Here is a 16,864-nt window from a genome sequence, read left to right on the forward strand (position 1 = left end):
TAAGGCACTTAATAAGCTGAACTGGATGTAGATGAAATTTATGAAGCCTCAGATACCTGCCATATCCACTGCTATCTCACTATTTTTTTTAATGGTCCTTAAAAAAATAAGTTGTAGGTTGAGTGAAACAAAACCAGGCAGCAATGCCACAACTATGTCAAAATTAAAGGCAAAAGTGCCCAGCTACCTGTAGGTGGTGGAGAGAACTCTACCCCACAGGGGCGTTCTATGCTGGATGTTGGCAAACTGAGCCAATGGCTCCTCCCTCTCTCGGGATGTACAGCTGAACATAAAGAAGAGGTTGATACCAGGGTCCAGGTTGTAACCCTAACCACACTGAGTTAAGGCTACTCATCTATCACATCTTGGAAGTGATGGGACTCTGTTTACTAAAACTGCTGCTACTCAAACATGCGGTTTATTTATGAATGTCCAGGTCTTTCTTCTCCAAAGAGAGAAACAGCTTTTTTTTTTCCTGATTATAAGGCTAAGTTCAAGTCAAAAAAGTTTACACACTAAGTGTTTCCTGTCCAATTCCTGCACTCTACTCTTCATTAACAAGCTTGACACTATCTAACATAAGGAGAAGATACTTATTTATTTATTCCCTCAAATATAATGATTGTATTGGCCCCAATCTTCACAAGCTTCAAACCTGTTTGGGGAGCAAGAATTATACACAAAAAATGTTACAATTTGCAAATAAAACAAATGTTATTTTTTAAAGGTGCCATGTAATTATTTAAAAGAGCAAGAAAGATGTAGAAGGGACAGGCTATGGAAGGCCCTGTGAAGAGCATGAGAGCTGAGCCAGGTCCTGAAGGATGGAGGGGTCTGAAAAAGCAGGGAGGAACTGAGGAGACAGGCTGAGGAGAGGGCTTTGTGAGTAGGGCTGTCATTGTGAATAAGCAGAGCATACTAGAGGTAAAGACATGGGTGCAGCAGAGGGATCTTCCCGGGGGGTTAGTCAGTGGTAAGGTTATAAATGGAGAGTAGAGACAGAAAATGGAGGGTTTGATTGGAGAGCGAGAGAGATGGGCATCACTAACAGTGGCGAGAGAAAGCCAAAAAGTGAAATCAACAGATTTTCCTCTTTACATGTGAAGGATAAAGAAAAAAAAGTATCAAAGATGATTCAGACAATCTGAACTTCCATTCCTATATCTAACAGGAAAACACACGTGGAAAAGCACATATTTTTATTACTGTTAACACGATCAGATTCAGAGACCTTATCTAGTTCTATCTTTTGCACAGTGAATAGGTAAGGTTTTTTTTTTTTTTGCTAAATATTCCTAAAATTCCTTTACAACGACAAGCACTGCCAAAAAATTAAGTCCAAACCTCCTTCAAGATTAGACCCCCTCACTTTACCTTTCTAACCTCATTTTCCTCCACATCCTTCCACAAACCCTATTAGGGTCTGTCTACTCAGTGTCCCCTGAGCAAGCCATGTAACTCTCATGCCAGTCACTTGTGTATCCTGCCTTGTCAGCCAAGAATGCTTTCATCTCTCTCAATATCAACTGAATCTCACGAATCTCTCAATATGCAGTTCAAACACCACTTACACTTCCTGAAATTCCCCAGCTCCATCACTTTTCCTGTGTGTATTTCCACCATACTTCTCCTGGTTTTATTATGTTTATTTCATCCTATACTGTATAAAAATTATTTATATGTCCACATATCCGTTGCAAGTGATTGGTTTAGAGGTGGGCCCATGATTAAGTTTTGGACAGTGAGACTTAAGTGGAAGTCAGTTGGAAGGCTTCTGAGAAGATTCCAAACTCTTAAAAAGCATAAGAAAGCACTAACCACCACCTTCTGCTGGATGTTGTCTTGTCTGGATATGATGCTTGGAACCGTGGTACCCATCTTGCATCCATGATGAGGGTTGGCTAAAGGACAAAGCAGACACATCCAAGTGGCAGAGTAGAAAGGTGGAAAAAATGTGGGTATTTGATGATGTCACTAAACAACAGATTTAAACCAATCCTAGACTGAGACATCTTGTTACTTGTTCTGATAAATTTTCCTTATTTTCAAATTATTTTGAATTGGATTTTCTATCATTTGAAGCCTAAGACATCCTAATTTCTACAGTCATGTTGAGATACATATTAGACATCTAAGCAGACATGTCAACTAGTCAACTGGACAGAAGAGTGTGACGATCAGGAGAAGTCAGGACTGGAGCTATATATTTGGGAGACAGCAGCACACATGGAAAGAATCAAATTTGAGGGCTAGGAAGACAGTATAGAGAAAAGAAAGCTTTAGGGCACCCTAAGGGCAGAAGAAAAAAGGCCAACAAAGAAGAGAGAAGAAATTAACACTGATGTAAGACAAAAACACTCACCTGCAATGCACAGAAGCCAAGAGATTTAAAAAAATATTTTTTCAAGAAAGAAGAACTGGTCAACTATATCAAATGCTATTATAACACTAAGTAAGACACAGAAGAGTGACTACTAATTTAGTGCCAAATAATTCCTTAACATGAAGGCCCTCTTGTCCTTCCAGAGCCTCCTTCTCCCTGGAAAATCAGCCGTCCTGAGTTAATTAGTATAATGGTTAAGGGCTCAGACTTGGGCCGACTTCCAGAGCTACCACTCATTAGCTGTGGATCTACTCAACCCACTGGCCTCTCCTGTGAGAGGAAGCTGGGATGGGACTCCAAATGGAGAACAGGTCTGAGTTCAGTTTAAAGCGGACAGACCTGAGTGTGTTTAAATGCTGGTGGGAAGGAACACCTTTTACCACACACACACAACACACACAACACAACTCCATTACAAGAAAACACTTTGGAATCATTATAGTAGAAGGTTAGTCCACTAAGCTTTAAAAATTACATATAGAAGAAAAAGTATGATAAATACACAATCTTAAGCTCTACCTCATTGTAGAACATATCAACCAAAAGAAAAAAGATTATATATTACAATAATAGTCATTGTAAAAAGCCAATGAAAAGTGCCTAATTTTCTCTTGGTTACACTATGAAGATGATTCCAATACTAAAACACAAAGTACTAAACCAAAAACTTTCAGTTTTTTTAAAAGCTAAGGAAATCTATAACATAGCTACCTAAAATCATTTGGAATATCTTAAAACACTTTCAGTCTTTAATATAGTCTCAAGTTTATATATTCTGAAGTATTTTTCCCCTTTGGTTTGCTGAAGAAATATGCTATCTGGACATAAGCTTTCTATAGACTTGTGTACAACAACCACATAAGAACATACTAACACATTTTAATGTTCACTTCAGGAAATTCTAAAATTTAAAACCACTCCAAATTAAAATATGACCACTTCAAAGAAAAGGGGATAATTTCAAAGTTAAGACCAAACAGCTTTTGATACAAACCACTGCATGTTGCAGAAACAGTAACCTACTTTCATTTTGAGTATAGTGTTTGTTGCCCTCAAGGGATCTGCAACTTTCGAGCAAGATTTTTTCATTAAATGCCAGATAACAGGTAAAACAGAGGAGAAAAAAAAACCAATACATCTCAACTCTTCAGTTTAAGGGCGGAAAAGCATGGTCCTTAAGAACACATGCAAACACGTATCCATGTATGATATTGCAAGCTTCTGTTAGTTATTGGTGAGATAACACTACAATTTTAACTCAAGGCTCAACTGCAGTACCTGTGGCAATTTAACAATCTGCTTGTGAGGAGCAAAAATCCCTCAGCATCAAGCAAAATTATTCTTGGCTATCTGCTCTGTGGCCCAATAATTGGTCAGTAACAACCTGAGCAGAGAAAGCTGAATTCTTAATTACCAGTTCCCAAAATGTGGTTCTCTATATTGAACTGTGAATGACTGTGCATATTTCAGAGACAAAAATCCCAAACATCCACATTTCTGAGTGGACAACCTGTTTGTTCCAAGACACTCTCTCCCCATAAGCCCAAGAGAAGTTACTTTAAGGGTATAAAATAAATTAATTAGTCTAACAATACACACTTTAGACATTTATATTTTAACTGCCCTGGAATGTCTAAAAAAATGAGTCTATGAGCAGCAGAGGCACCGAGTCCAAGAGGAAGTGAACAGACTCCTGGCTTGCAGACAAATGAGTGAGTAGGTGGAGGAAACATTTATGTGGGGAGGATGATTTTTATACGATGCTTTGCTTAATCTAAAGAAAACCACAGCTCTTCACAATATATGCTATAAATAGATGTAATCGGTCAAAAACTTGAATAAATATTTGCCTGCCTGCTTGTTTTGTTTTTAAATAACTTTTGTCATAAACCAAATCCAGTGAGTGAGCAAGATAATCAAGACAACATGACCAAGCAGGTTGCCCAGTCAAAGGCCTGGGGACTGGGGACTAATTCCCCTTTGTTTATACTGAAGAAAAGATTTTAATTAGCATGTGGGGTTTTACTGTAATAGCTTTAAATATATTTCCCTTACCAAAATCACAGTTTTCACACTGGCTCACATCAATGCAAAATTTCTATCACCTACTTTTGGCAATATCTTAAGAAATGTGACTAGAGCAACCAAAGATAGTTTGATCACAGAAACATTGTTCAAGTAATTGCTCCCTCCTTCCCAGCTTCTCCCCACTAAAACCCACATTTACCTAAGAGTTACAAAGTTCCTGTCAAATAAGTGTTAATCTTTTATAAAGAGGAACTAAGGCCTGCGCCTAAGGACAATGAGAGGGGATTCCGAGGGAGGAAGAACTAGTTGAGTATATAACTGCTATACTCTTTCACCCTTCAAATAAAATCTAGCCAGAAGATAAAAGACTTCTTTTGGGACTGAAGGAGGATTGCTGGTAAAGAGGTAATTCCAGAGCTTCTAGTATTTTTACAACAAAATGTATTATCTGTAATAAACAAAGAAACTAATCCTGAACTTAAAAACTAAATGAATTCATCAAATCTATTCAGATTCAATACGTAAGATCTTCTGATGCAAGTGTTGCTGAAAGACAGTTGGAAAAAAGTGCAAACATAATTTAACCAAGCATAAAAAACACTTAAATCTACACCAAGCCTCAAATATCAGCAGATTTTTAGTAACATTCAACAAATTGAGCACCTACCATGGGTGAGGTGCCACAGACTAACTATGAGCATGACAGATACGCTCCCTGGTCTCAGAAACTCACAATATTGCCAAATAAATAGGGTGACTGTATATCCTACTTTGCTGGGCAATGTCCTGGTTTATACCTATTTCTCCCAGAGTAATTATTTAATAATGCCCCTCTCACATATCTCCCATCCTGGACAATAAATCATATGGTTACCCATTTATGCAAAACCAAACATACTACTGTACGTACATGCCAATAGGTTTGTAAACTATGTATCACTTCCAGGTTTTATCTTTTTTAAATTCATTGTATTCATTTTTATTATACATTATATTTTCTCAAATTATAAAAAGTAACTTATTTTGAGGGGGAGGCTATAGCTCAAGTGGTTAGAGCGCATGCTTAGCATGCACGAGGCCCTGGATTCAATCCCCAGTACCTCCTCTAAAAATAAAGAAATAATAAACCTAATTACCCTCCCTCTCCCCCAAGAAAAAAACTAAAAACAAACAAACAAAAACCCTTATTTTAGAACTTCATCTCATTCTGATATATACCTGTCATACAATAAAACCAAAGATCTGCTTTAATCAAATAAGGGAAAATCAAAACCTGATTTTATCATATCAAAATGTATACAAAGTAAATAAATCAAATGAATAAAAAATAAAACTTTTAAAGACTATAAGCCCCTGAGAACAGGTAGTTCTTTCTAAAATACTACTTCAACATTCCAGCCTGTGTCTAGCTCAGTACTGAGAACATATTATGGTCCAGATATTCCACTAAAAGGAAACAGGACAGGAAACACGTAAGTCTGGAACATTTTATCATAATGGGAAAGCAAGGAAAGCTCTCAACGACCACCAAGGTTGTGTCAAAAAGACTCAGAAGCCAGGCTGATAAGCTCCCTAACGGATAAAAAACAGGACAACTGAGTATTAACAAGGATTAATAACAGTAGTGGGTTGAAACACACCAAATAAGCTTAAATACAATGGTCACCTTTAGAGGCTACTAAGAGAACCAACTCATTCTTTTAAAACTGCTAAGTGAAGGGCAAGAATCAAGCATTTAGTCTGCCATTCCTATCAGATATGTACCTTAAGGAAAATAAAACTGTTCTTTCCATCAGTGATCCATAACAGTACCAAAAAAGAAACAACCAGTGCTATATGTCTCCTGGTAGAATTATAGACCACCACCAATTAGTCTGGCCCCACATCTATGTATGAGAAAAACTGAATCTTAATCGGATCAAGCCTGCAAATCTAAAAGCCAATTTACAGGAAATAAAAGAGACTGAGGAACATGTTAAATGATACCACGTGCATACAATCAGCACAATCCTGACTACTGAAAACTATACAACCAATGATATGGGTTCTTCAACAAAAACCACAAGGAAAAAGAAAGACAGGAATCGGGCAGGGGCGGGGGGAGGAGAGAGAGAAAAAAAAAAAAGGAAGGAAGGAAGGAGGATCTATAGATTTAGAGACTTAACAGACATATTTACCAATCACGTTTCTTTGGACCTTAATTCAACATTCCAGCCTGTGTCTAAATGTTGGAAAAACAAACTGAAAAACAATTATGAGTCAACTGGGAAGTATAAACACTGACTGAATACTTAATGATGTTCAGAAGTTTTTTAGTGTAAAAATGGTATTTAGTTGTCATTTTTGAAAAAGAATTCCCATAAATAATATGATATGATGTCTAGCATTGCTTCAAAGTAACTGAAGGGAGAGGGGGTATAGTGAGGGCAGATACAAGATTAGCCGTGTGTTAATAATTGTTAAAGCTGGAGATGGGCATATTAGGTTCATTATACTATTTTTCTTTTTTATATTTGAGAATCCTATAATATCAAAGATTGTTTCCAAAAGCTGTATTACTTCCTTTGAAAGACTAAAAATAATAACATAATTTAGAAACATATAGGTCACTATAACTTGCCAACAATGAAGAAAAAAATATTTTCTATTAACTATAATTGATTCTACATTAACCTTTTGATATGACTAGGAATTACAAAAGAAGTAAAATACAGTTTGAAAATCCCTCCATATGTATTATGACTACATTTAAAGCATGCGTTCTGGGCTTGTATTGTTCATTTTATGAGGGGGAGGTAATCAGGTTTCTTCATGGATTTCTGCTTGGAGGAGGTACTGGGGATCGAACCTCTGACCTGCTGGGTGCTGAGCATGCGCTTACCACTTGAGACATACCCTTCCCCTATGACTACATTTAATTTTCTCTTTTCACAACTTAAATTTCATACCTCTAAAAACTATAATGTAAGCAATATGATATATTTCTGGTTTAATAAACTTTAATCCCAAAATATGCCAACATACAATGATCAAAAGTATAAAAGAAAAGTTAAACTTGTTAGCAGTAAAACAACTTGCCTGGTGAGATCATCAGTCAAGATAAGAATCCAGCCTTCTAGATAGTATCCACTACTGTATCCCAGATACTCATTTAGCTTCTAATTTTTCAATGACAGGACAATAAAACTGAACCAAAAACTTTTGTCTTCATGTGGAACTTACCATGTAGATCGGGTAGGGTTTTAGATCTGATTGCTCTTAAGTACACAGCCATTGTTTTAGTAAGAACTGGAATTAAGGCTGCTTTATATGTGTTCTCCAGCTGACTCACTACACAGTATTCTCTGCTACCTTCATATATACAGGTCCAACCAAGAAAACCATTATCCAAACAAAGTACATGCATGTTTACAGGAGAGAGGCTTAAGGGTGAGCAGAAGACCATTTCAGATGGTTTTCTAAGCTGGCTGTTACTATGAGGTAACCAGGATTCTCTTCTTACTCTGTCAGTGCTGTGGCGCTGTGTTACCTTAAGCACAATGGGCTGAAGCATTTCGTTGTATCAAAATCAGATGTAAGCACAGACCACGGCAATGGTTCTTACCATTAAAAGAAAACTACCTTCTTCTTCCCTGGTTTGCTCCCTCCATCCTAAGTCAGCAAATATCATGTATTCTTAGTTCTAAACTGCACATTTCATTGTTTCTAAATCAAGAATGCTACATACTTTTCCTCAGTTCTAGGATGCTACTGATTTAAGTTCTTATTTTATGGTCAAGTTTATGGAAGATCCAAATGAAGCAGCTATAGTCTCTGACCTCACGTTTCCAACTACATGTTCATTTTTGGCTGTTCCCTCTGCCTTACCCCAATATCTAATGAACCAACAAGTCCTATTTTTAAAAACTGTCCTTCCTGCTCTAACTGCTTACATAACCTCCCAGTTTAGGCCCTAATCACCTCATACACAGATTACAGCAGTCATTCTGCCTCCATCTTTCAAATCACTTTACACAGAGATCATCTAAAATACATTTTTTCTAAAGAATTTGGATCATGTAACTCCCTAGCTACAAAACCTTTATTGGTTTCTTGAGCCCTGGAATAAGTTTAACTTCTTAGCAAAGTATTCAAAAACCTCCACCATCTGAACCCAACTGACTTTTTCAGTCTTGGCTCCAAAGTCCTCCTCTCCCACCTAACATCCTCATGCTGATTTCTCAAATGCATCTTGATTTTTTCCACCTTTAAACATTTGATTATGTCATTCTTTCCTTTTACCTACTCACTGTCCCCTCTACCACCCACCCCAATATGACTATAAGATCCTAGCCATATTTCAAGACCTAGCTTAAGTACCTTCTTCATGAAGCTTTTCTTGACCACCATTTTTGTTTCCTAGAATGCTTAGGAGGATTTTTTTGTTCTTTTAAAAAAAAGTGTAAGCTAATGGGGGGAATACTCAGAAGTTCCATTTAAGCTGGGAGGAAAGTGATTTTTAAAAGTCCGTATCCATATGATGTTGCAAATTTCTTCCTTCTCTTCCATAACTAAACTATTTCAAGAAATGATTCAAATTAATATAGTGAGTTTGGATGCCATGGGTTGCCTCGGGAGGGATTCTTTGTATTAGTAAGTGCAGAGTGAAAGATATCCAAGTACTACCCTATATATAATAGAACTCTGCCTTAAGATCAGCAGCTTTGTCTCCTACAAGAACTGCCTAATACTAATATTCTCTCAGAACCAGACACTGTAGACAGTGAAACCACTTGGCAGAAGTTAATTTCCCAGTAAACAAAAGGCAGCTATTTCCCATGTGCTCCTGGAGATAGGGACTGGTAACTACTGAGAAGGGTACCACTGTGCAAGAGCTACACTCATGATGTTATAAATCATGTTTCTGCATGGACAAAAGGGGGTGGGGGAAAAGATCTTCAACCCTACCCTAAAAGGGACTTGGCTGAATGTCTGTGAACATCAAGAGATAACTTCTGAAGACAATAACGTCAAAGACAAATCTGTCTAAACAAATATAAAGATCCAGATACATTATATATAGTACATACATATGTACAATGTATGACTAAAATTAATCTATGAAAAGATATTCAAGCTTAAGAATAGAGTTTAAAAGCCTGAGTTAGGATATTTTCAAATAGTAAAAGAATGTCAGTTGAAAAACTAGTGAAATTTGAATTAAATCCGGTGTTAAGCTGACAGTAATGTACCAGTGCTGATTTCTCAGTTTCTGTAAGACTTTATTTAACAATAAGGGAACTGGATGAGGTGGTATATATGTAGGTACTCTCTCTGCAACTTTTCTGTAAATCTAAAATTATTCCAAAATTTTAAATGTCTTAATTTTAAAAAAGAGCACTTACAAGATAACATAAATTGAGCTGTAATCAACATTAATAGATTTCTTTGAATCAAAAATGTGAGTTGCTTCATTAGTTTTCCTCAAAAGTGAATTTTTTTTAATTGACTTTTTAAAACTTTGATGTTTTTAAACACTCTCAAGTTTACTTAGTAAAGACTATCAATTAGCAAATGGGCTGGGTCTTTTTCAGCAGGACCCATGTACAAACATGTTTAGATATGTTTTATGGCTTCAATCTTAAGCTGGCAAATGCCAAGGTAACCTGACTGACTTCTGACATCAACTGGCATGGCTGACTACAGCTCAGAATGCTGTGTCAATATGGAGTAACCTTCCTTAGAGCCGTTCAGCGCTATTTTCCTAAGTGTGAAGTATGTGTATTTTGGGACCCAGCCTTCAGGAATTTCCCATTAGTTGTTAATGACACAGGATAAAAAGATGTGTATACAAGGGCATTCATAACAGCACTGTTTAATATAGCCAAAACCTGAAACAAATAATGGTACACACAGACACCGGCATACCACATAGCCATCTGAATTATGACATAGATTTATATTAACTGACACAGAAGTATGTCCACATTAAAAAAAAAAAAGACTAAAGAACATTGTGGGAATAGAAGCATGCAATCTCATTATGTATAACTAGGTACATACAATTATGCATATATAAGCTCCTATTGAGAGATATCTCAGGAGAGGGTTAAGGGTTGGGGAGGAGATCTTTTATTTTTCCTTTATATTTTTCTGTAATCCTTAAATAATTTTGGATAAGCATGTATAATTTTTTAGAAAAATAATGAAGCTATTAAAATAATAATGTTATATAGAAGCAATTTATTTCACACTCAAGTCAGATATTAAGGACAAGCACCCAAATACGTAACCTTAAAAAGTGATCCCCAGTCACGACTGAAAATGATGAAGTATCTGTTATTAAACTTACTGTAGACTATAACCCTAGAAAACTAAGAAACAGTTACAAAAATATCAGATATTATCCAAAAGACTCTAGGTTGTCAATGCTAACCGTAACATTAGGTGTATAATTTTAGCTTATAGATGGACACATGTTACAGTATTATTATGCTTAGCTAGAGCTAAACTATAGTTATAAATATCAAGTTATTTCATATGAATTCTATTTATAAATACATATATTGCTTATACTGTTTGTACTTTAGATGAGATCAGTCAATAGATTTTTGGGGGGCACAACCAAGACAAATCTGTCCTCTTGCCAAGGATTTCTCTCCATACCAACAAATTGAGGAGCTGCAAGAGAACTTACGACACATTCAATATTTTCTATTATATAAGAGATGAAGTAAGAAAGAAGCTCAAAAAAGTTACAAGGTTCCTGTAAAATCAACAGCTAGTTGATGGCAGAGCTGGGCCTACCACCTAGATTTTAGTCATAAGACTCAAAATGAATTAGTACTACATAGCTATTAGGATGGCCAAAATAAAAAATATTAACAATATCAAGTGTTAGCAAAAAGCAGAACAAATGGGACTTGCAATGTTACTGGTGAGATGCAAAAGAGCACACAGAGCACAGTCTGGCAGGTTCCTTTAAAGTTAAACATACACACCATATGACCAAGCAATCCCATACCTAGGTGTTACTCTGGAGAAGAGTAAACTTAGACTCACCTAAAACTGTAAACAATCCAAATGTCCTTCAGCTGATGAATGAATAAGCAATCTGTGGTACATTCACAAAGTGGAACATTACTTGGCAATAAAAAGGAACAAACTGATACACACGAAAACTTGGCTGAATCTCAAAGGCATTATGTTGAGTGAAAGAAGCCAGTCTCAAAAGGTTACATACCGAATGATCCCATTTATATAGCATACACCAAAGATAAAACTACAGAGACAACAGATCAACAGTCACCAGAGTGCAGGGTGGGGAACAGTGTGAATGCAAAGGGATTGCAGGAGGGAGTTTTTGGGTGATGAAATTATTCTGTATCCTGATTGTGGCAGTGGTTACATGAATCTATACAGGTACTGATACTCAAAGAGCTGTATACATGCCAAAATGTCCATTTTACTGTACATCAATTTAAAAATTAAAACAAATTACTTACTCAGTCTCTGGTTTCTAAAAGCCAGAAATACTTATGAATTTTTAAATTCAATTTTAAAATTAATTTTTCAATTAGCAAAATAGAATGATTTGATGGGTCTTTTCTTACAAAAATCTCAATGCCAAGAAAAGAATACATTCAACTTGGCAAGTTACATAACCTCACTTTGTCTTAATTTCCCTGTTGGTAAAATGGGGATAATACCTACTTCAAAGGATTCTATGAGGATTAAATGATAGACAAATAAAATATAGACATACACATAGTATACATAACTTTGGGTATAGAAATGGAAGACAACTCCAACCAGGGAACTTTTAAGTTTTGCCTTTTTGGAGAACTAGGTTCTGACAACTGCTTTTCTGAGAGCCATCTCTGAAATACAGTCCAAGCCCAGAGTCTGATTTTCACACAGAAGTAAAAAATTCACTACTGAGTCCTTGACGTATTTTTATTCTGTAGCACTCTACACAAGTACATTGTTGTTTAAACCAGGCTCTGTGTTAAAGGTTATGCTATAGAGTTTATTAAAAATCTCTTTGTATATATTCGTTAGTCCCCTCAATTCTATCTAACTTAATGAATAAACAGGTAGACAGTGCTTACGTGTGTGTGTGTGTGTGTGTGTATTTAGCAATAGTAAGTGTACAATTCCTTAGAAGAACATAGCTCAAATGCTAAGCAAAATGAGGATCCAAACTTAACCCTTCCGGAGTTTCAGGTCTTTAAGAATTACTGCTCTAAATGGAATAAGTAAGGTTATAAATATGATGATTTTCTTCATGCCACATTTCTTAGCTTTCTATTTTAAACTCATACCTCTAAGCACAGCATTTATCATTCCTCCTACCCCCATTTAATCCAGTAAACATTTGCTTAGCATCTACCTCAAGAAAATCAGTTTTGTTAAGCTCAACTTAGGGCAGTGATTTTCAAACTGCCTGGCCCAATTCAATTTTTTTTCCCAAATGAAATAGAATAAAATAACAGACTGTGTCACAGATAGTAAGGGTAAGTACTGTTTCATGACGCTCCTGTTTCAGTTATGGGTGCGGGTGTGTATGTGAGTGAACACATGTGGGCATGCACACACTGCTTCTTACTGTGGATCATGGTCCAAAAGTTTGAAAAATGGTGCTATAGGGAATTAAATAAACAACAGTTCTAGATTTAGAACAGTCCAACCCTGCAGCAGTTGGCTTCTGTGGACATGTCTTTTAGTACTCACTGTATCACCTGACCTTAGAGACATAAGTCAACTTTAAAGAAAAAAAATCTCACTTTCCATCTGAGGTGATGAAAAGGTTGAAGAGACTGAAAGGCAGAACAAACTATCTTTTGGGTATTGTCATAATTCCTGACAAGTTAAAATGGATGCAGAAGTGTATACCTTCTTTACTACAACCTGACAGGAGGAAACTAGCCATTTGAAAATAGATGATTTTTCTACCATACATGTATTTTCCATATTCAATTTAACCATTTTCTCACTTAGAAATATTAAGGTTTTTTTTAACTTACCATATTATACAAGATTTAAATATACCTTATGTCAAACAACCAAATGTCTTCTTTTATTAGAGCAGAGCAAGACACACATTAGTATCATAAAAGTAAAAATGTATCTGCTTTTGAAAAAATTATACTCCTAAAAGTTTTTCTTGTACTTTATATATATATGGGGGGGGGGGGAAGGAGGAGAGAGAGAGAGGGAGAGGGACTTTTACTCTTTGTGAATAACTTTTTTATATAAAAGCTGTATTCCAAAATAATCTGGCTTTACCCACTAGGAGACTATAAACAGCCAATTAAAAAACCTTATACTAAAACTAGTATTCATATTTAAAATCCTATTACTATTTAGAAAATTACCTAGCTCATTTCTTCTCTAGACTAGATAAACTACTGAGTTTCACATGCCAAATCTAACAAAGCCAATGCTAAAATTGCTACCTGTACTAGGTAGCATCAGTTTAGTGAAGCTGCTTTCCAAAAGGATTTCTCAGAATCAGCACAGCTGACATTTTTGACCCAATAATTCTTGGTTGTGGGGGGCTGTACCGTGCATTGCAGGATGTTTCGCGGCATCCTTGGCCTCTACCCACTAGGTGCCAGTAGCACACCCTGAGCACCACTGGTGACAAAGATGTCTCCAGACATTGCCAAATGACTTCTGAAGGCAAAAATCGCCCTTGGTTGAGAACCACTACTATACAGGTTTATATGTTAATCATTATTTCCATTTTTGGGCAAAAAGAGGGGGAAATGGCATTACTGTAATTAAAGCAAAAAATCTGATCAAATGCAGTTTTTAATAGAAACAATGATACCTCAGCAGTTACTACAGTGCATGGGTACACAGAATCACATTTCACCAGCCAACTGGTTGGCAGCTCTACCAAATTTCAAAATATTCAAGACAAAGTTAATTATATTTAAGTTTAAGTATAAGTAAGTTTTTCAAGTCGCTAACTTGTTTAAAAACTTGGGTTTCCAAAACATTCAAATATATGGCAGTTATAAAACCTGTATTAAGTAAAAAATTTTAATAACTAGCAAAATAAGAATTTCAATATTACGAAATGAGGCAGTAAAAAGAAATATTTAGCAGTTACAAAAACAAATATTTCAAGAGCTGCAATTATTTTAGCGACATTTTCCATCATATTTAACCCCCTTTCAAGGATAAAGAATATGGGGTTTGCTCTTAGGTTGACTTGAGAACTCTCTAAATATCATGAAAATCCAAGCTAGATCTTTGAGAATGTACTAAAAAAAAAAAATGGTTTAAAATTGCTTTGCCATACTGAATATTTCAATATTTAATTTGAAATAGGTCATTATAATTCTCCTATGGATCAGCTGGGGGATACTTTTTAAATTAAAAAAAAAATCCTTAGTAGATATATGCTTGAAGGATCAAAAATTTTATGTACAGAAGAGAATATAGTGACTAGAGGAGCATTATTCTAATAGCTACACCAGAAACAATTCAAATGTCCATAAATGGTAGAATGGAGAAATAAACTACATATATGCATACAATGGAGTATTATATGAGATAAACTAATTCCTGTTATACACAATGATACGGATGAATCTTATAAGCCAAACACAAATGAGTACATACTGTATTACACTTAAATATAGCTTAGAGATTTTCCACAGCCGTATATAGTTGCTTCACTCTTTTTCGTAGCTATACAAAATACATTCTATTGCATGAATATATCCTAACTTATTTATTCAATTCTATACTGATAAACATTTAGGTTTTTCCCAAATTTTTGCTGAGTTAATTTAAATGGCTTTATATGCTTGGTGTGCTAGAAATAAGATTCCCTACAAGGAGGATCTTTCAGGCAAGGGAACTGCAAACCCTAGCTTCTAGGATATTAACACGGGAAAAGCCCCTGGGCATCTGGGTCACAGGAACTGGGATAAAACACAGGTTAATCCACAAAATTGAGAATATAAACACTCTCCTTGCCACCCTCTCAAAAAACAAAACAAAATAACACTTTGCCATGTATTTCAACATAGACAGGCTGCTGATACTGCTCTAGATATGTTAAGGCGATATATTCAAAAGGGTGAAAACAATTCATAAGGGCCTAGTTATGAATCTAATTTTATAGGTTACATAACGTAATTAAGAAGTCATTTTCCATTGAATTCCCCAAACTGAATCAAAATTCCAAAGCTGAAAAGTATAAATGTGTTAAAGACTATATTCTTCAGCAGCATTAAAGACTAAAGGAATCACCTGACACTATATACCTTTGTGAAATCCAGCTAGTTATAACCCTCTGCATAGTAAGACCAAGAAATCCGGCTAAGGAGCCATTCTTTGCATCATTTCCATTTCTGTTCTCTTCCAACAATCCCTTCTCACCACACATTGACTGGTCTACCAACAAACGAAAGAAGCAACTAGCTATCTGCTAAACCATTTGACTCTAGTAAACTGGAAAAAATAATTTTAAAAAACAGCACCCCCTCCCAAGAAAAAGTTTACTTACCAAAATGTATTACAGTTGAGGAAAAAAAATATGTAACTCAATCACCTAAATTGTGTTTGTTAGTCAGTCTGGGCACACACAGCATTAGTGCTGTTGCTATTATACATGCTGGCAAGGTTGTTTTTTCAAGTGTTCTGCAAAATCTAAGGCAAGTCTAAGACCATTATTTGCCAGTCCCTCTTTATCAGCAATCCAATACTGATTCCACTGACAGGCAAGCCCTTAGGTGGCTCAATAATAAAAGAAAATAAGGCTTAGCAGATTCCCTTGAGGTAAATCCTAATGCATTACTGATGTGTCTACCTTACCTGAAAAGTCTCTAGCTAACTATTGTGGGTTCATGGACTTATCACTGCAAAATGGTATTTTGCAAAAATGACAAGAGTAACTTAATTCTATAGAGCCCAAGAAGTCCTATTTTAAAAGCTCTATGTACTGAATAAACCTATATACATGTCCTTGAATCTACTTCTCAAAGTAACCACTCTATTGAAATATGTTTAAAAGAGGAAAAAGATAATGTCATATTTCACCATAAAACTGCCTTTTTGAGTAAAAACAGGGCTAGGAACTACAGACACAATTTAAAGGTATAGGCCCAAAGTGGAGAGCTGATAAAATCTGACAGGTAAAGGGAACTTGCTTTTCTTCCCTTCACCCACCAAAGCAAAAATGCCTAACGCACTCAAACTTATAGCCCTAATAGCAGTTTATGATCAGAAGAGAAACGGGAATTCTTTAAGAAAAAAATGTTCATAAGTGTTTTCAAAAGTCAAAGATACCTGCTGTATAAAGAAACAGATTAACTAAAAGAAGCATCTGATGTCTTCACTGATTCTACCAAGCACTTCATGGCTTGCACTAACCATGAAAATTTACACAAGGCTTTGCACATGATTCAACCCTGGACACAGAACTCACTGAGCTACGTTAATGTCCTAAAACAC

At 35.8% G+C, this 16,864-nt stretch overlaps 1 long non-coding RNA gene across 1 annotated transcript; it reads left to right on the forward strand.

The window, feature by feature from the left end:
* The first annotated feature begins 1,782 nt into the window (after window positions 1-1,782).
* Window positions 1,783-16,251, forward strand: LOC116669183. The gene is made up of 4 exons (XR_004326534.1): window positions 1,783-1,867; window positions 4,924-4,932; window positions 5,459-5,460; window positions 16,106-16,251. It is a non-coding gene; the product is annotated as an uncharacterized LOC116669183 (long non-coding RNA).
* The last annotated feature ends 613 nt before the right edge of the window (window positions 16,252-16,864 follow it).

Source organism: Camelus ferus, chromosome 16 (genome assembly GCF_009834535.1).
Source record: "Camelus ferus isolate YT-003-E chromosome 16, BCGSAC_Cfer_1.0, whole genome shotgun sequence".
Classification (NCBI taxonomy): domain Eukaryota; kingdom Metazoa; phylum Chordata; class Mammalia; order Artiodactyla; family Camelidae; genus Camelus; species Camelus ferus.